Below are 21,601 nucleotides of genomic sequence, written 5' to 3' on the forward strand. Positions count from 1 at the left end.
GTCCTACACGAAAAATAGAAAAAGCTAAAAAGAAAAGAGAGTTCAATTTGATGAAAGAGACGAAATCATCGAAAAATAGTTTAATCATTTTTAGTGTGCTGCGTCCCTTTCTCAGGCCTCACTCAACTCCCCAAATGGTGGTGTATGCTGGCTGTTGTTGAATCAAGAATCTATTTCTTCGCAACCATTTTTGGATTTGATTTTGAAATTGGATTCATGTCTGCTTCAATTGATAATGAAGCCAATCAATTGAAAAGTTCCAATCTTTCCAAATCAAGATTGGCAAATCTCATTCGACAGTATTCATTTGATATATCTAATGCTACTATGCGTTATCTTAAGCTCAAAGACCGTTGCAAAACCACTCAAGTCTACGCCTTTACGCCTTCCTCCACCGCCACCTCCACCCCTACCTCCGCCGCCGTGGCCATAGCTACCGCCACTGCTAACAAGCGCCACCACCTAGAACAACTGCCCACATTGAATTCTATCCTGCGTGAATCGGTTGATACCGTCTTGGTATCCACGACTAAGACTCTTCTCCCATATGGGCTCCCAAGAACTGACTCTCTCGAACCCCGGATTGACCCTTATCTCAAATCCGAAGACTTTGTTCAGTCCTTGGCCGAACTGTACAGGAGGGAGAACAGTGGTCCAGATTCAGACAAGTCCCTTGTGCATTTAGAGCAGTATACTATGTCGCTTAGCAATGGCGATCCGAAAATAACCCGGAGGCGCCTTCAATTTGCTCGCAAACACGCCGTAGACGTGCACACAAAGGTTGTTTTATCGGCTTGGTTGAGGTACGAGAGAAGAGAAGATGAACTCGTGGGAACTTCGCCTTTTGATTGTATTGGAAGAAATCTTGAATGCCCCAAGTCGGCTTTGATACATGGTTATGATCCAGATTCTGTTTTTGATCACTGTCAATGTTCCAGGGCGATTGATTCTAGTAATGGAAATTCAGATATCAACTATATCTTGGATGGAAATGATCAATTTTTCAGTTCAGATTTGGATGAAATTGTTTGCTTTTGCATTGGCAAGGAGGAAGTTTACTGCAATCGAGGTAGAGTTGCCTCTCTTTCCAGACCATTAAAAGCAATGTTATATGGAAATTTTGTGGAGTCAATGAAAAATTCTATAGATTTTTCAGGAATTGGGATATCTGTGGAGGGAATGAGAGCAGTGAGATTGTTCAGTGAATCTAAGAAATTAGATTCTTGTTTGCCTAATGTTGTCATGGAGATTCTGTCTTTTGCTAATCGGTTTTGTTGTGAGGAAATGAAATCTGCTTGTGATAACTATTTAGCTTCATTGGTTTCCAACATTGATGAAGCATTGATTCTTATTGATTATGCTCTGGAGGAGAAAGTGACTCTTCTCACAGCCTCTTGCTTGCAAGTGATTCTTAGAGAGCTTCCAGGGTGTTTACATAATTCAAAAGTTATGAATATATTCTGTAGTTCTGAGGCTCGAGCAAGATTAGCTATGGTTGGTCATTCTTCTTTCCTATTGTTCTATTTCCTTAGTCAGGTTGCCATTGGAAGAAGATATGACGTCTAACGTGACTGTAAACTTGTTTGAGAGATTAATAGAATGTTCAACTGAAAGGTGGCAGAAGGCACTAGCATTTCATCAGTTGGGTTGTGTGTTTCTTGAAAGAAAGGAGTTTAATGAAGCTCACCATTGCTATGAAGCAGCGGCTGAGATGGGCCATGTTTATTCATTAGCTGGAGTAGCACGCACAAAGTTCAGGCAAGGGCAGAGGTGTTTGGCACATGATATTATTAATTCAATTATATCAAAGAATAAATATCCAATGGGGTGGATGTATCAAGAACGGTCATTATATAACTCGGGTATGGAGAAGATATTGGATCTAAATGAAGCTACTAGATTGGATCCCACTCTTTCCTTTCCGTACAAATATAGAGCTGTTTCTATGGTAGAAGAGAAGAACCAGACTGAGGCAGCTATCAAAGAGTTGAACAGAATACTTCGCTTTAAGGTGTCCTCCGACTGTCTTGAACTTCGAGCTTGGTTCCATATTGCTCTTGAGGACTATAATGCTGCTATAAGAGACATTCAAGCCTTATTAACATTGGAGCCCAATTACATGATGTTTAATGGGAAAGTGATAGGCAGCCACTTGGTTGAACTTCTTGGCCAACATGTTAACCAGTGGAGTCCAGCTGATTGCTGGATGCAACTCTATGACCGATGGTCTTCTGTTGATGATATTGGCTCCCTGGCTGTTGTACATCAGATGCTGATAAATAATCCTGAAAAGAGCATTTTGTGGTTCCGACAATCTCTACTTCTATTACGGTAAAGTTGGGTGATTAGTTGCAATTTATGTCTCTTCTACCTGTAAATTATATCTTGTCCTGCCATGTTTTAAGACCTCAAGTCAACTAAGTAAGGTTATCCTGCGTAATAATGGCTCTATGGTACTGATAAAGTAGTTAGTTGAGGATGTTTTACACATGGCACATTTTTACTGATACTTTTATAGATCTGGCATATGCAAATGTGTTTGTTTACTGCCACGAAAAATGTTCAATTTTGCTGGGGATTGAATGGAATCTCATAAAAGGATTCATATGACTGGTCTCTAATTTATTGAAACTAATGTTTAGTTTTTTGTTCTTGGTCTTCATGGTCAAATGACTTTTTAAGTATAAATTCTGCTATTCATTGTCGAACTCTATGTGATTTGAATCAGGAACAATATAAGAACTCATTTATTGAATTTTATGATTCCTCTATTTGGTAGATCATATTTGCCTCGTCAACAGCTTTGGGCTGTTTAGTTATGGCATGGTCATGTGAAGAAATATAACTTGGACTGTATTCTGCAATCATGTTTCTGATTGATTCTAATGTATTACAACTGATTGTATTACGTTCTTTTAGTCATGACTTTGTACTGCTGGATTTATCAGATGATGTGATATTTTTTGTGTTAACAAAAACTTTTAAAAGTGTATCCTTTGCAAATGAAAGTACTTTCATCCTTCATTGTGATTGTTGACAGTATTGAGAAGAATAGCCACACTAGTTGAAGCATTAAGCCCCTTCCTTGTTTGTGGTGTCCCCTCTATCCGAGTGGGAATGAACAATAAATTAAAGCATTGAAAGAGGTGGAAACCTCCTAAATGTGCCCTAATATACATTTGTAATGTAGGCTTAATTGTCAAAAAGCTGCCATGCGTAGCTTGCGTTTTGCCCGAAATCATTCTAGCTCCTATTGCGAAAGGCTTGTTTATGAAGGATGGATTTTATATGATTCTGACTACCGTGAAGAAGCAATCACCAAAGCTGAGGAATCTATTTCACTTCAAAGGTCTTTTGAAGCTTTTTTCCTTAAAGCATATGCGCTGGCGGATACATATCTGGATCCTGAATCTGCATCTTATGTTATCGAACTCCTGGAGGAGGCACTTAGATGTCCTTCAGACGGTCTTCGTAAAGGACAGGTGGGTATAGATGCTCAAAAACTGTTCCTTATTGTGTGTAGCTGGATGTTTTTATTTATGCTGTATATGGTTACATTTTTGCAGGCTCTAAATAATCTAGGAAGTATTTTTGTGGATTGTGGTAAGCTCGATTGTGCAGCAGACTGCTATATGAGTGCCCTGAAAATAAAGCATACACGAGCTCATCAGGGTCTTGCACGTGTTTATCATCACAAAAATGATAAGAAATCTGCTTATGATGAGATGACAAAGCTAATTGAGAAGGCAGAAAACAAGGCTTCAGCTTATGAAAAACGCTCAGAGTACTGCGATCGAGAACTGGCAAATGATGATCTCAGTATGGCAACACAGTTGGATCCATTAAGGACTTATCCTTACAGATACAGGGCAGCAGGTACCTCAACTAACTTGTAATAATACCCATGGAGACATTTTTCCTCAATGATTTGGAAAAAACTATTGGAGTGTAAAAACTGAATTTTGCATATTTTTGTGATTTGTGCTATGATGCATGTCTTTGTTCTATTGAGTTGAGGTAATGGATGTGTGGAATGTGTCAGTAATCAGTGAAATTATACATTGATTTTTCGTCTTATCTTTTTATTTATATATTATGTTTTGGGCAGAGGGAATCACACTTGCGTGCACAATGGATATGTGGAATGTGCCTGCACTTCCACTTTTATCCTACACGTGGAATAACTCAGGGTTAATAATCAATCAAAATTAATCACGAATTTTTATTTTCGTTTTCTTGTGAGGTGGGGGTGGGGGAGGACCACTTCAGGGGATTATGTGAGTTACAAGGAAAAGTGAAATAGAAATTCAGTTCTAACAGCTAATCCTAATGGCACTCTCCTCTTGGTAGTTAGAATTTTAATGGCCTAAAGTTGTTGCCTGATAGTTCCAACAATTCAGTCATTTCACTTACTGGATCTTGATGTTGCAATGTGACAAATATTCCTAATACACAAAAGGAAGTATTCCCAATAAATTCGGAGTAGTCTACATGAATCCTTTTTCACCATTCCATTGGTTCATTTATTATGTCTCTTGGAAGATTCAACACGACCGGATATTTCACATCTAAATAGACATGTTAATATTTGGGCTACCTCTCCTGTTCTAACTAGTTTTACTGAGATCGCACCACTTCTGTGGTAGTAGCTTCTTTGGTATAAACCAGACATGTTCTTTCATTTTATCCTCAATTGGTGTTACCCCATTTATTTGCATATATGCTGCTCATATGTTTGATTGCTCTTCGTAGATGGCAACAAATCTATGTTACCATCCTCATTTTACATTCATCTTACTGACATTTAACGACTTGGCCTTGGTACCGTAAAGTATAGCAAGTTTACTATATGTAGAATTTGTGTTTTAACTTTTACAAGTATTTTCTCGTCACAAAGAATCCTTGTAGTGCTAGTGCATTTTTTTTTTAACATGCTCCAATCCGATGCATTGCATCCCTTTCAAGTCCTTCCCTGTTGTTAATCAAGCCTATATAACTAAAACAATCATTGTTTTGTATTAGTAATGTTCCATGGTGACTCTACTACCATCCTTGTTCCTACTTATACTAAAAGGACATCCTATGTAATCTATCTTACTGTTACTTAAACCTAAGTACTCCTCCAAATTTCTAACATAACGATTTAGCCAACCAAGTCTCGTCCACTGAAACTTTGTCACGACCAATTTACATACTCCAAAGATCCTCATATTAAATATATCTAGAAAGCCGATTCATGTCCAAAGTGAAAAGATAAGAACTCAATGCAAAACCTTGCTATTACTGCTACTATATCTCGTACAATCGATTTCCTCGCCATCCATATATATCCTTAATAATATTTATATACCTATAAAAATTCTTTTCCCTCTAGTATTCGACAGTGGGCACATTAGTTTTTACAAAATCAATAAAAACCATATGTAAACATTGTTTCCGTTGTCTATACATTTCCACCGCTGTTTCAAGTTGGTAAATGACTTGCATAACCCCCTGCCATTAACCGTAACTGTTTTCTCTGAGACATGTGAATTACACTTTAATTTGGGCTCAATCACCCTCGCTCATAATTTCATAATATAACTCATGACCTTTAACACTGTGTAATTTGTACAATCTTCCTTTATTCTTATAAATAGGCAGTTAAGGCACCATGCCGCTCTTTTTCCATTCAATTTGTTAGATGTTTCCTTTTTGAGATCTCGTTGAATAATTTTGCAACTATAAAACATGTTATCCTCTTCCTTTTTGTAATCTCCCTTACTTTGAAGACCCATTCTTCTAGTATAAACAATATATATAGTGTTGAGTTCGACAAATTTTCAATATGAGCACTATGTTGTTCATTAAATAATTTGTCGTAAAAATTTCTTCATCTTTAATTGAAATTTATATGGATCTCTACTTTCCTTCTGTCTTTGCCTAGATATCTTGTAAATACATTTTCTTATCTTTTTATTCCACGAAAAGAAAACAACTTCTTATGTATTTTAACATGGGGGTCATGAATCAGCCTCTTAGCTTACCATTCTAGTAACTTTACTTTTTTAAAAGCCTTTGTATATTCATATTTTGATAAGTTCAATAGTGTTTATCAGTTTGTCTTAACTATCGTTTGATCCTGGTCATTTCACCATTATGTTACCTTATTAGGCAACTTACAAATCTTTAGATTCTTCTAATACCTCATTCGCTATATTTCGTATGCAGCTATTCATCACATTCCACGGCATGTCACTGTTTTTGTCTATAACCCTTTTCCTTCAAGATATTATCGTTGAAGTTTTCCACTCTGTAGGTTCCACTATTCGAACTAAAACCTTTTCTTGCACTACTTTTTATATCTTAATAATTAGATTGAGACCATCAATGTAAAGACTTACTGATGTAGCCAAAGTAAGAAATAATCCTGAGAATGCTGGGAATTGACAATCACGTGTCTTTGATTAAAAAAGAATGCCGAGAATGGACGTTGATCAATGAAGTGGTTGATTCAAAGTTTAATATTGACCACTTGTTCCGTTATTGCGATGGTGCTTTTTTGCTGTGGAACAATATTCTGGCTTCTCAACATATGAATTGGGTGATGTCGAGGCACAAGAAGGATGTGTTCAGGGTATGGAGGAGAAAGTTTCGTGATAAGGATTACAAGCCTGTTTGGGACCTTATTTCAGGTTGCATTGTATATTGTATGTGGAGAGAAAGGAACAGCCGCTATTTTAAAGATCAAATACGAACAAGAGAGCAGATTAATTAATTATTTTATCTAACATTATATAGTTGGTTTAATGTTACGGTTAATAGTCATATGGAAGAACTTCATGTTGTTTCTTTCTTGTTTAATAAAATATTTGATTACTTATCAAAACATATAAATAAGAAGATGTAGGAAGAAAAATCTAATCTTAAAAATTTCAAATAGTCCTTCGATAATTAAAGTGCAAGCTAGTTAAAATTAAAAATAAGAAAAAAAATAAAATAATTTAGGAAATTGGCCAATATCCTTCCCTTCCATGTCTGTCTTTAATATCCTTAAGAGCACAAATTTGCACCTCTTCCTCTCCAAATTTTTACATTGGCCCCACTTCAATTCTACCTTGCAAAAATTTTGATGGAAAATCTTTTGCTAGTATATTTGTAATTTTCATATATAATTGCATGCAAATTATGGACATTGCCCATCTCCATGACTTTGACCAGTTACCAAAGGGAATAAGTTTCCTTGTGTGCTCGAATTCCTTAGCCCACTCTGCTTGTCTACCTCATTCTCAAAATTAGTTCCTCATGCGAATCTTATTCATTTGCCTTTCTTAAAGAAGAGGGGAAAAGATTATCACCACCATTGAAGTACCTTGTCACCAACTCTATGACTACTGTAACCATGCATTGTTATAGTTGCCAATAAATTTCTTTTGTCAACTTGGATACTTGTCAATATAGTTGTGTGCCCTACTGTAACGGCACTTTTGCCTTTGGAGCCTCATAAAATTCAATACATAGTTGAGCTCTAGTATCAAACTGAGTGTAGCGAAAGCGAGAAATGATTGACCTTTGGTTCTTGAGAATGCTGGGAATGTGAATGAAGTCTCGTTGATTCACAAAAGAATGTTCAAGAATTGATATCCCATCAACTAACATAGATTCAAAATTGAATACTGAAATTGGATATAAAGGGAATTTGGAGCTCCAAAATCTATAAATTTTATTCCAAAACAACCAAAGAACCATCAAGCTGTAATAAGTGTTTAAATAGTAAACCCAAGGAAGAAAAACCTAATAAAAAAAGACTTAATTATCCTTAAGTAATTAAAGTGCAAGCAAATAAAAATAAAAATATTAAAACTCTATGTTACTTTAACTCGGGCACATGTGTCAAACGGGGTACATGTCTATGAATTGGATTTTTCCCCCCTAAAATCAAGGATATGGGGATATGATATTAGATGATCGATCCAAACTTCTTTTTTCCCTAAAATCAAGGATATGAGGATATGGCAGTGGAGGATCGATCCAAACTTTAGACATAGCTACATTATGATTCTTAAAAACTTAATTTAATTTAGAAATTTATAAAAATAAACAAATTAAATTGCAAACTGTAATATTTCCTTTGGATAATATTTCAAATCTAGAAATATGAGATACGAAATTGAAATTATTTTAAATCTAACATGAAAATGACAAAAAATATATAAAGGATCCTTTACTTATTTTAAAAGAAAGCTGAAATGGACCTCAACCCTATCCTTATTGTGTCGTGTCTTGTCAAGTCGACACGGGTATTTCCTCCAAAATGGAGAGTCCAACCAACATAGATAAAACGAGCTAATGAATTGGCCAAGGTGGTGATCATTTCATGTCTCCATCATATATCTACCTTTCCTGCATTTCTGAACGTTATGAGGTGAGTCTCCTATTTTGGGCACATGCAAATACCAATTCATATATCAACCCTATTCCAAAATACTATTACCGTCTTCGTTTTGATCCCCTAAGCAACTTCTCCATTCTCTTTTATATCCTAAGTTAACATTTTCCTACATAATCGTTCATATCCTAACTTAACCTTTCCCTACGTCTTACCCTACATGACTGTTTAAATTTCCCGGAACATACTGCTTGAATTAAGTAATCCATATCAGTTTAATGCTATTGTTGTGTTGCCTTATTTAATCCAATTGTGGAGCATATATGTTAATATCTTTAATAGAGTCTTATCCTAAAAGCAAACTTACTACTATTATTCAACATTGATTGCGGTTGACATTTCGGCAAAGTTTGTTATGGTTTAATCAACAAGAATCAAATACAATACAAGTACGGAAGGAGCTTGTTTAAGAGTGCGACCTTATTTTTGAAACCTGTTTAATAATTATCCTACCCCATTTATATTCATTTTCCTGCCCATGTTCCAGAGTATATATCTCTTGTTCCTTAATTTGTTTTTCTTCCCTCATTTATTTTGAGACTTCTCATCTGCAATCTATATTGACTTTGGTCTTACAACTGCTAATTTAATTCTGACAACTTTCTTGCAAATGCCCCTTTATCCAAGTTTCTGTCGTAATTTTGTTATTCTGAAATAACTCCTTAACCTGCCTGTCCATTAGGGTGTGGGAATAATCCAAAGTGATGTCGCAACAAAATGTGCAGAATGATTCATGTCAAAGACTAAAATTTTACACCTGTCGAATCTACGACAACCCTCTCCTTGGTCCATAGAAATGACTACAAAGAAACATAAGCAGAATTAACATAACAAATCTTTAGTGCATTGTGGATGATTGTATTATCCTCTCACTGGTGTTGGCGTTCATGTATCTTATCCTTCTATTAAGAGAGGCCTAACAGCCTGGAGAAGCGTGTTTTTGTTTCTTTTTATTACCGCAATTCTAATTGATAATGTTTGCAAACTAGTTTCCTATACTTTTTTATATAAAGATGGAAATAACTATTGAAGCTGATTATTAGTCATGAGTACCCCAAAAGAAAAACAATTATACATAATTAGTAATCCAGTTTGAACTTAATGTGGGAGCAAAGAAAAAATTTAGGCTATTATATGTTGCACTACTTAATCTAATAGCTTAGGTTTTGAGAGAGGCACATGTATTCATCTAAATTGTGTCTTCAACACGCCCTTCACGTTTAGGTCAAGGTTCATTTTCTCATCAAAGGCCTAACACGTTACAATTTTTAGTTAATGGGTGGTGATGAGAATTGAACCCAGGTCTTTATCTACTTTGATACTAAGTTTAATCACTTGATCTAAAAACTTAAGGTTATAGAGAGGCACGTATTTGTCTAAATTGTGTCTTCCACAGTATATGTGCATGTATTGGAGAAACTATAGTAGATATATTTTCCCGCGACAATTTCTTGGAATAAAAATGATTTGGTGCTTCTTGGCCATCTTTTCTGCTCTAGGTTATAAGTGAGAATTTAAGAAAGTTCCAGCAGATCAAGTTTTGCAGAGTTTGTTTCTTTATCGTATACTAACATTTGCATTTGCATGCACCAGTGCTTATGGATGACCAAAAAGAAAATGAAGCAGTAGAAGAGCTGACAAAGGCCATTGCTTTCAAGCCTGATGTGCAAATGCTTAATCTTCGAGCAGCATTCCATGAATCAATGGGTGACTTAAGCTCTGCTCTCAGAGACTGTGAGGCAGCCCTTTGCTTGGATCCCGACCACAAGGACACCCTCAATTTGTATAATTGTGCAAGAACCCGAGCTGTGTCTACGTAGACGAGGTAATATTTCGTTCTGTGTGAAATGATGCAATGGGGCAATTTAATTCTGGTTTTGGGAGGAAGGAAAACGAAAATGTTTGAGCTTTTCCTACTAGTATTTGCTTCACGGAGAAGTTCAAGATGGTATTGGTGTAAAATGAAGGAACATTTGTAGACAAGAATATTGGAATGATTGGTAAAATAAGTTATCTTAAACTGGTGAGCATATGCTGAAAGCTGATTATTGAAGTGGCTAAGGAGACGACATTAATTCCGCCCATGTTTCTTTATAGGTCATATAGGGCAAAGGAATTTTTCACAGAGTAAACACACAACTCAGGGTGGACAGGTTCATTCTTGTGTCTATTTTTTTAATATATTGAGCTCGTTTAGAATTGTTTATACTTGGGGGACCCTCCTACACGAAAAATAGAAAAAGCTAAAAAGAAAAGAGAGTTCAATTTGATGAAAGAGACGAAATCATCGAAAAATAGTTTAATCATTTTTAGTGTGCTGCGTCCCTTTCTCAGGCCTCACTCAACTCCCCAAATGGTGGTGTATGCTGGCTGTTGTTGAATCAAGAATCTATTTCTTCGCAACCATTTTTGGATTTGATTTTGAAATTGGATTCATGTCTGCTTCAATTGATAATGAAGCCAATCAATTGAAAAGTTCCAATCTTTCCAAATCAAGATTGGCAAATCTCATTCGACAGTATTCATTTGATATATCTAATGCTACTATGCGTTATCTTAAGCTCAAAGACCGTTGCAAAACCACTCAAGTCTACGCCTTTACGCCTTCCTCCACCGCCACCTCCACCCCTACCTCCGCCGCCGTGGCCATAGCTACCGCCACTGCTAACAAGCGCCACCACCTAGAACAACTGCCCACATTGAATTCTATCCTGCGTGAATCGGTTGATACCGTCTTGGTATCCACGACTAAGACTCTTCTCCCATATGGGCTCCCAAGAACTGACTCTCTCGAACCCCGGATTGACCCTTATCTCAAATCCGAAGACTTTGTTCAGTCCTTGGCCGAACTGTACAGGAGGGAGAACAGTGGTCCAGATTCAGACAAGTCCCTTGTGCATTTAGAGCAGTATACTATGTCGCTTAGCAATGGCGATCCGAAAATAACCCGGAGGCGCCTTCAATTTGCTCGCAAACACGCCGTAGACGTGCACACAAAGGTTGTTTTATCGGCTTGGTTGAGGTACGAGAGAAGAGAAGATGAACTCGTGGGAACTTCGCCTTTTGATTGTATTGGAAGAAATCTTGAATGCCCCAAGTCGGCTTTGATACATGGTTATGATCCAGATTCTGTTTTTGATCACTGTCAATGTTCCAGGGCGATTGATTCTAGTAATGGAAATTCAGATATCAACTATATCTTGGATGGAAATGATCAATTTTTCAGTTCAGATTTGGATGAAATTGTTTGCTTTTGCATTGGCAAGGAGGAAGTTTACTGCAATCGAGGTAGAGTTGCCTCTCTTTCCAGACCATTAAAAGCAATGTTATATGGAAATTTTGTGGAGTCAATGAAAAATTCTATAGATTTTTCAGGAATTGGGATATCTGTGGAGGGAATGAGAGCAGTGAGATTGTTCAGTGAATCTAAGAAATTAGATTCTTGTTTGCCTAATGTTGTCATGGAGATTCTGTCTTTTGCTAATCGGTTTTGTTGTGAGGAAATGAAATCTGCTTGTGATAACTATTTAGCTTCATTGGTTTCCAACATTGATGAAGCATTGATTCTTATTGATTATGCTCTGGAGGAGAAAGTGACTCTTCTCACAGCCTCTTGCTTGCAAGTGATTCTTAGAGAGCTTCCAGGGTGTTTACATAATTCAAAAGTTATGAATATATTCTGTAGTTCTGAGGCTCGAGCAAGATTAGCTATGGTTGGTCATTCTTCTTTCCTATTGTTCTATTTCCTTAGTCAGGTTGCCATTGGAAGAAGATATGACGTCTAACGTGACTGTAAACTTGTTTGAGAGATTAATAGAATGTTCAACTGAAAGGTGGCAGAAGGCACTAGCATTTCATCAGTTGGGTTGTGTGTTTCTTGAAAGAAAGGAGTTTAATGAAGCTCACCATTGCTATGAAGCAGCGGCTGAGATGGGCCATGTTTATTCATTAGCTGGAGTAGCACGCACAAAGTTCAGGCAAGGGCAGAGGTGTTTGGCACATGATATTATTAATTCAATTATATCAAAGAATAAATATCCAATGGGGTGGATGTATCAAGAACGGTCATTATATAACTCGGGTATGGAGAAGATATTGGATCTAAATGAAGCTACTAGATTGGATCCCACTCTTTCCTTTCCGTACAAATATAGAGCTGTTTCTATGGTAGAAGAGAAGAACCAGACTGAGGCAGCTATCAAAGAGTTGAACAGAATACTTCGCTTTAAGGTGTCCTCCGACTGTCTTGAACTTCGAGCTTGGTTCCATATTGCTCTTGAGGACTATAATGCTGCTATAAGAGACATTCAAGCCTTATTAACATTGGAGCCCAATTACATGATGTTTAATGGGAAAGTGATAGGCAGCCACTTGGTTGAACTTCTTGGCCAACATGTTAACCAGTGGAGTCCAGCTGATTGCTGGATGCAACTCTATGACCGATGGTCTTCTGTTGATGATATTGGCTCCCTGGCTGTTGTACATCAGATGCTGATAAATAATCCTGAAAAGAGCATTTTGTGGTTCCGACAATCTCTACTTCTATTACGGTAAAGTTGGGTGATTAGTTGCAATTTATGTCTCTTCTACCTGTAAATTATATCTTGTCCTGCCATGTTTTAAGACCTCAAGTCAACTAAGTAAGGTTATCCTGCGTAATAATGGCTCTATGGTACTGATAAAGTAGTTAGTTGAGGATGTTTTACACATGGCACATTTTTACTGATACTTTTATAGATCTGGCATATGCAAATGTGTTTGTTTACTGCCACGAAAAATGTTCAATTTTGCTGGGGATTGAATGGAATCTCATAAAAGGATTCATATGACTGGTCTCTAATTTATTGAAACTAATGTTTAGTTTTTTGTTCTTGGTCTTCATGGTCAAATGACTTTTTAAGTATAAATTCTGCTATTCATTGTCGAACTCTATGTGATTTGAATCAGGAACAATATAAGAACTCATTTATTGAATTTTATGATTCCTCTATTTGGTAGATCATATTTGCCTCGTCAACAGCTTTGGGCTGTTTAGTTATGGCATGGTCATGTGAAGAAATATAACTTGGACTGTATTCTGCAATCATGTTTCTGATTGATTCTAATGTATTACAACTGATTGTATTACGTTCTTTTAGTCATGACTTTGTACTGCTGGATTTATCAGATGATGTGATATTTTTTGTGTTAACAAAAACTTTTAAAAGTGTATCCTTTGCAAATGAAAGTACTTTCATCCTTCATTGTGATTGTTGACAGTATTGAGAAGAATAGCCACACTAGTTGAAGCATTAAGCCCCTTCCTTGTTTGTGGTGTCCCCTCTATCCGAGTGGGAATGAACAATAAATTAAAGCATTGAAAGAGGTGGAAACCTCCTAAATGTGCCCTAATATACATTTGTAATGTAGGCTTAATTGTCAAAAAGCTGCCATGCGTAGCTTGCGTTTTGCCCGAAATCATTCTAGCTCCTATTGCGAAAGGCTTGTTTATGAAGGATGGATTTTATATGATTCTGACTACCGTGAAGAAGCAATCACCAAAGCTGAGGAATCTATTTCACTTCAAAGGTCTTTTGAAGCTTTTTTCCTTAAAGCATATGCGCTGGCGGATACATATCTGGATCCTGAATCTGCATCTTATGTTATCGAACTCCTGGAGGAGGCACTTAGATGTCCTTCAGACGGTCTTCGTAAAGGACAGGTGGGTATAGATGCTCAAAAACTGTTCCTTATTGTGTGTAGCTGGATGTTTTTATTTATGCTGTATATGGTTACATTTTTGCAGGCTCTAAATAATCTAGGAAGTATTTTTGTGGATTGTGGTAAGCTCGATTGTGCAGCAGACTGCTATATGAGTGCCCTGAAAATAAAGCATACACGAGCTCATCAGGGTCTTGCACGTGTTTATCATCACAAAAATGATAAGAAATCTGCTTATGATGAGATGACAAAGCTAATTGAGAAGGCAGAAAACAAGGCTTCAGCTTATGAAAAACGCTCAGAGTACTGCGATCGAGAACTGGCAAATGATGATCTCAGTATGGCAACACAGTTGGATCCATTAAGGACTTATCCTTACAGATACAGGGCAGCAGGTACCTCAACTAACTTGTAATAATACCCATGGAGACATTTTTCCTCAATGATTTGGAAAAAACTATTGGAGTGTAAAAACTGAATTTTGCATATTTTTGTGATTTGTGCTATGATGCATGTCTTTGTTCTATTGAGTTGAGGTAATGGATGTGTGGAATGTGTCAGTAATCAGTGAAATTATACATTGATTTTTCGTCTTATCTTTTTATTTATATATTATGTTTTGGGCAGAGGGAATCACACTTGCGTGCACAATGGATATGTGGAATGTGCCTGCACTTCCACTTTTATCCTACACGTGGAATAACTCAGGGTTAATAATCAATCAAAATTAATCACGAATTTTTATTTTCGTTTTCTTGTGAGGTGGGGGTGGGGGAGGACCACTTCAGGGGATTATGTGAGTTACAAGGAAAAGTGAAATAGAAATTCAGTTCTAACAGCTAATCCTAATGGCACTCTCCTCTTGGTAGTTAGAATTTTAATGGCCTAAAGTTGTTGCCTGATAGTTCCAACAATTCAGTCATTTCACTTACTGGATCTTGATGTTGCAATGTGACAAATATTCCTAATACACAAAAGGAAGTATTCCCAATAAATTCGGAGTAGTCTACATGAATCCTTTTTCACCATTCCATTGGTTCATTTATTATGTCTCTTGGAAGATTCAACACGACCGGATATTTCACATCTAAATAGACATGTTAATATTTGGGCTACCTCTCCTGTTCTAACTAGTTTTACTGAGATCGCACCACTTCTGTGGTAGTAGCTTCTTTGGTATAAACCAGACATGTTCTTTCATTTTATCCTCAATTGGTGTTACCCCATTTATTTGCATATATGCTGCTCATATGTTTGATTGCTCTTCGTAGATGGCAACAAATCTATGTTACCATCCTCATTTTACATTCATCTTACTGACATTTAACGACTTGGCCTTGGTACCGTAAAGTATAGCAAGTTTACTATATGTAGAATTTGTGTTTTAACTTTTACAAGTATTTTCTCGTCACAAAGAATCCTTGTAGTGCTAGTGCATTTTTTTTTTAACATGCTCCAATCCGATGCATTGCATCCCTTTCAAGTCCTTCCCTGTTGTTAATCAAGCCTATATAACTAAAACAATCATTGTTTTGTATTAGTAATGTTCCATGGTGACTCTACTACCATCCTTGTTCCTACTTATACTAAAAGGACATCCTATGTAATCTATCTTACTGTTACTTAAACCTAAGTACTCCTCCAAATTTCTAACATAACGATTTAGCCAACCAAGTCTCGTCCACTGAAACTTTGTCACGACCAATTTACATACTCCAAAGATCCTCATATTAAATATATCTAGAAAGCCGATTCATGTCCAAAGTGAAAAGATAAGAACTCAATGCAAAACCTTGCTATTACTGCTACTATATCTCGTACAATCGATTTCCTCGCCATCCATATATATCCTTAATAATATTTATATACCTATAAAAATTCTTTTCCCTCTAGTATTCGACAGTGGGCACATTAGTTTTTACAAAATCAATAAAAACCATATGTAAACATTGTTTCCGTTGTCTATACATTTCCACCGCTGTTTCAAGTTGGTAAATGACTTGCATAACCCCCTGCCATTAACCGTAACTGTTTTCTCTGAGACATGTGAATTACACTTTAATTTGGGCTCAATCACCCTCGCTCATAATTTCATAATATAACTCATGACCTTTAACACTGTGTAATTTGTACAATCTTCCTTTATTCTTATAAATAGGCAGTTAAGGCACCATGCCGCTCTTTTTCCATTCAATTTGTTAGATGTTTCCTTTTTGAGATCTCGTTGAATAATTTTGCAACTATAAAACATGTTATCCTCTTCCTTTTTGTAATCTCCCTTACTTTGAAGACCCATTCTTCTAGTATAAACAATATATATAGTGTTGAGTTCGACAAATTTTCAATATGAGCACTATGTTGTTCATTAAATAATTTGTCGTAAAAATTTCTTCATCTTTAATTGAAATTTATATGGATCTCTACTTTCCTTCTGTCTTTGCCTAGATATCTTGTAAATACATTTTCTTATCTTTTTATTCCACGAAAAGAAAACAACTTCTTATGTATTTTAACATGGGGGTCATGAATCAGCCTCTTAGCTTACCATTCTAGTAACTTTACTTTTTTAAAAGCCTTTGTATATTCATATTTTGATAAGTTCAATAGTGTTTATCAGTTTGTCTTAACTATCGTTTGATCCTGGTCATTTCACCATTATGTTACCTTATTAGGCAACTTACAAATCTTTAGATTCTTCTAATACCTCATTCGCTATATTTCGTATGCAGCTATTCATCACATTCCACGGCATGTCACTGTTTTTGTCTATAACCCTTTTCCTTCAAGATATTATCGTTGAAGTTTTCCACTCTGTAGGTTCCACTATTCGAACTAAAACCTTTTCTTGCACTACTTTTTATATCTTAATAATTAGATTGAGACCATCAATGTAAAGACTTACTGATGTAGCCAAAGTAAGAAATAATCCTGAGAATGCTGGGAATTGACAATCACGTGTCTTTGATTAAAAAAGAATGCCGAGAATGGACGTTGATCAATGAAGTGGTTGATTCAAAGTTTAATATTGACCACTTGTTCCGTTATTGCGATGGTGCTTTTTTGCTGTGGAACAATATTCTGGCTTCTCAACATATGAATTGGGTGATGTCGAGGCACAAGAAGGATGTGTTCAGGGTATGGAGGAGAAAGTTTCGTGATAAGGATTACAAGCCTGTTTGGGACCTTATTTCAGGTTGCATTGTATATTGTATGTGGAGAGAAAGGAACAGCCGCTATTTTAAAGATCAAATACGAACAAGAGAGCAGATTAATTAATTATTTTATCTAACATTATATAGTTGGTTTAATGTTACGGTTAATAGTCATATGGAAGTACTTCATGTTGTTTCTTTCTTGTTTAATAAAATATTTGATTACTTATCAAAACATATAAATAAGAAGATGTAGGAAGAAAAATCTAATCTTAAAAATTTCAAATAGTCCTTCGATAATTAAAGTGCAAGCTAGTTAAAATTAAAAATAAGAAAAAAAATAAAATAATTTAGGAAATTGGCCAATATCCTTCCCTTCCATGTCTATCTTTAATATCCTTAAGAGCACAAATTTGCACCTCTTCCTCTCCAAATTTTTACATTGGCCCCACTTCAATTCTACCTTGCAAAAATTTTGATGGAAAATCTTTTGCTAGTATATTTGTAATTTTCATATATAATTGCATGCAAATTATGGACATTGCCCATCTCCATGACTTTGACCAGTTACCAAAGGGAATAAGTTTCCTTGTGTGCTCGAATTCCTTAGCCCACTCTGCTTGTCTACCTCATTCTCAAAATTAGTTCCTCATGCGAATCTTATTCATTTGCCTTTCTTAAAGAAGAGGGGAAAAGATTATCACCACCATTGAAGTACCTTGTCACCAACTCTATGACTACTGTAACCATGCATTGTTATAGTTGCCAATAAATTTCTTTTGTCAACTTGGATACTTGTCAATATAGTTGTGTGCCCTACTGTAACGGCACTTTTGCCTTTGGAGCCTCATAAAATTCAATACATAGTTGAGCTCTAGTATCAAACTGAGTGTAGCGAAAGCGAGAAATGATTGACCTTTGGTTCTTGAGAATGCTGGGAATGTGAATGAAGTCTCGTTGATTCACAAAAGAATGTTCAAGAATTGATATCCCATCAACTAACATAGATTCAAAATTGAATACTGAAATTGGATATAAAGGGAATTTGGAGCTCCAAAATCTATAAATTTTATTCCAAAACAACCAAAGAACCATCAAGCTGTAATAAGTGTTTAAATAGTAAACCCAAGGAAGAAAAACCTAATAAAAAAAGACTTAATTATCCTTAAGTAATTAAAGTGCAAGCAAATAAAAATAAAAATATTAAAACTCTATGTTACTTTAACTCGGGCACATGTGTCAAACGGGGTACATGTCTATGAATTGGATTTTTTCCCCCTAAAATCAAGGATATGGGGATATGATATTAGATGATCGATCCAAACTTCTTTTTTCCCTAAAATCAAGGATATGAGGATATGGCAGTGGAGGATCGATCCAAACTTTAGACGTAGCTACATTATGATTCTTAAAAACTTAATTTAATTTAGAAATTTATAAAAATAAACAAATTAAATTGCAAACTGTAATATTTCCTTTGGATAATATTTCAAATCTAGAAATATGAGATACGAAATTGAAATTATTTTAAATCTAACATGAAAATGACAAAAAATATATAAAGGATCCTTTACTTATTTTAAAAGAAAGCTGAAATGGACCTCAACCCTATCCTTATTGTGTCGTGTCTTGTCAAGTCGACACGGGTATTTCCTCCAAAATGGAGAGTCCAACCAACATAGATAAAACGAGCTAATGAATTGGCCAAGGTGGTGATCATTTCATGTCTCCATCATATATCTACCTTTCCTGCATTTCTGAACGTTATGAGGTGAGTCTCCTATTTTGGGCACATGCAAATACCAATTCATATATCAACCCTATTCCAAAATACTATTACCGTCTTCGTTTTGATCCCCTAAGCAACTTCTCCATTCTCTTTTATATCCTAAGTTAACATTTTCCTACATAATCGTTCATATCCTAACTTAACCTTTCCCTACGTCTTACCCTACATGACTGTTTAAATTTCCCGGAACATACTGCTTGAATTAAGTAATCCATATCAGTTTAATGCTATTGTTGTGTTGCCTTATTTAATCCAATTGTGGAGCATATATGTTAATATCTTTAATAGAGTCTTATCCTAAAAGCAAACTTACTACTATTATTCAACATTGATTGCGGTTGACATTTCGGCAAAGTTTGTTATGGTTTAATCAACAAGAATCAAATACAATACAAGTACGGAAGGAGCTTGTTTAAGAGTGCGACCTTATTTTTGAAACCTGTTTAATAATTATCCTACCCCATTTATATTCATTTTCCTGCCCATGTTCCAGAGTATATATCTCTTGTTCCTTAATTTGTTTTTCTTCCCTCATTTATTTTGAGACTTCTCATCTGCAATCTATATTGACTTTGGTCTTACAACTGCTAATTTAATTCTGACAACTTTCTTGCAAATGCCCCTTTATCCAAGTTTCTGTCGTAATTTTGTTATTCTGAAATAACTCCTTAACCTGCCTGTCCATTAGGGTGTGGGAATAATCCAAAGTGATGTCGCAACAAAATGTGCAGAATGATTCATGTCAAAGACTAAAATTTTACACCTGTCGAATCTACGACAACCCTCTCCTTGGTCCATAGAAATGACTACAAAGAAACATAAGCAGAATTAACATAACAAATCTTTAGTGCATTGTGGATGATTGTATTATCCTCTCACTGGTGTTGGCGTTCATGTATCTTATCCTTCTATTAAGAGAGGCCTAACAGCCTGGAGAAGCGTGTTTTTGTTTCTTTTTATTACCGCAATTCTAATTGATAATGTTTGCAAACTAGTTTCCTATACTTTTTTATATAAAGATGGAAATAACTATTGAAGCTGATTATTAGTCATGAGTACCCCAAAAGAAAAACAATTATACATAATTAGTAATCCAGTTTGAACTTAATGTGGGAGCAAAGAAAAAATTTAGGCTATTATATGTTGCACTACTTAATCTAATAGCTTAGGTTTTGAGAGAGGCACATGTATTCATCTAAATTGTGTCTTCAACACGCCCTTCACGTTTAGGTCAAGGTTCATTTTCTCATCAAAGGTCTAACACGTTACAATTTTTAGTTAATGGGTGGTGATGAGAATTGAACCCAGGTCTTTATCTACTTTGATACTAAGTTTAATCACTTGATCTAAAAACTTAAGGTTATAGAGAGGCACGTATTTGTCTAAATTGTGTCTTCCACAGTATATGTGCATGTATTGGAGAAACTATAGTAGATATATTTTCCCGCGACAATTTCTTGGAATAAAAATGATTTGGTGCTTCTTGGCCATCTTTTCTGCTCTAGGTTATAAGTGAGAATTTAAGAAAGTTCCAGCAGATCAAGTTTTGCAGAGTTTGTTTCTTTATCGTATACTAACATTTGCATTTGCATGCACCAGTGCTTATGGATGACCAAAAAGAAAATGAAGCAGTAGAAGAGCTGACAAAGGCCATTGCTTTCAAGCCTGATGTGCAAATGCTTAATCTTCGAGCAGCATTCCATGAATCAATGGGTGACTTAAGCTCTGCTCTCAGAGACTGTGAGGCAGCCCTTTGCTTGGATCCCGACCACAAGGACACCCTCAATTTGTATAATTGTGCAAGAACCCGAGCTGTGTCTACGTAGACGAGGTAATATTTCGTTCTGTGTGAAATGATGCAATGGGGCAATTTAATTCTGGTTTTGGGAGGAAGGAAAACGAAAATGTTTGAGCTTTTCCTACTAGTATTTGCTTCACGGAGAAGTTCAAGATGGTATTGGTGTAAAATGAAGGAACATTTGTAGACAAGAATATTGGAATGATTGGTAAAATAAGTTATCTTAAACTGGTGAGCATATGCTGAAAGCTGATTATTGAAGTGGCTAAGGAGACGACATTAATTCCGCCCATGTTTCTTTATAGGTCATATAGGGCAAAGGAATTTTTCACAGAGTAAACACACAACTCAGGGTGGACAGGTTCATTCTTGTGTCTATTTTTTTAATATATTGAGCTCGTTTAGAATTGTTTATACTTGGGGGACCCTTTTCATTGTTTTCTTTTTTCTTCTTTTGAGTTTGCATAATGTACCAAACTGTTCATGGCAACTTTTGGACCTTGAACATGCTATATAGCATGCATACATTATTGATTCCCTAAAATGCATGGCTGGCGCTTTCATCATACTTTTTTGTGTGACGCATAGTTTGCTTCAGGATGTCTTATGTGAAACAAGAGTTCTCTTTAGCAAATCAGAACTCTTAATTTCTGGCACATGGATTATGAATTCTCATTCAGTTTTCGCGCTCATATTTAGTCTATTATTGGCGTTGTTTTGTGTAAAATGTCGTA

At 35.9% G+C, this 21,601-nt stretch overlaps 2 pseudogenes; both read left to right on the forward strand.

Annotated features, from left to right (window-relative positions):
- Window positions 1-14: 14 nt before the first annotated feature.
- On the forward strand, window positions 15-10,646 carry LOC111403668 (annotated as a pseudogene).
- A 10-nt stretch (window positions 10,647-10,656) lies between these two features.
- Window positions 10,657-21,559, forward strand: LOC111403667 (annotated as a pseudogene).
- The last annotated feature ends 42 nt before the right edge of the window (window positions 21,560-21,601 follow it).

This window comes from Olea europaea, chromosome 11, assembly GCF_002742605.1.
Source record: "Olea europaea var. sylvestris chromosome 11, O_europaea_v1, whole genome shotgun sequence".
Classification (NCBI taxonomy): domain Eukaryota; kingdom Viridiplantae; phylum Streptophyta; class Magnoliopsida; order Lamiales; family Oleaceae; genus Olea; species Olea europaea.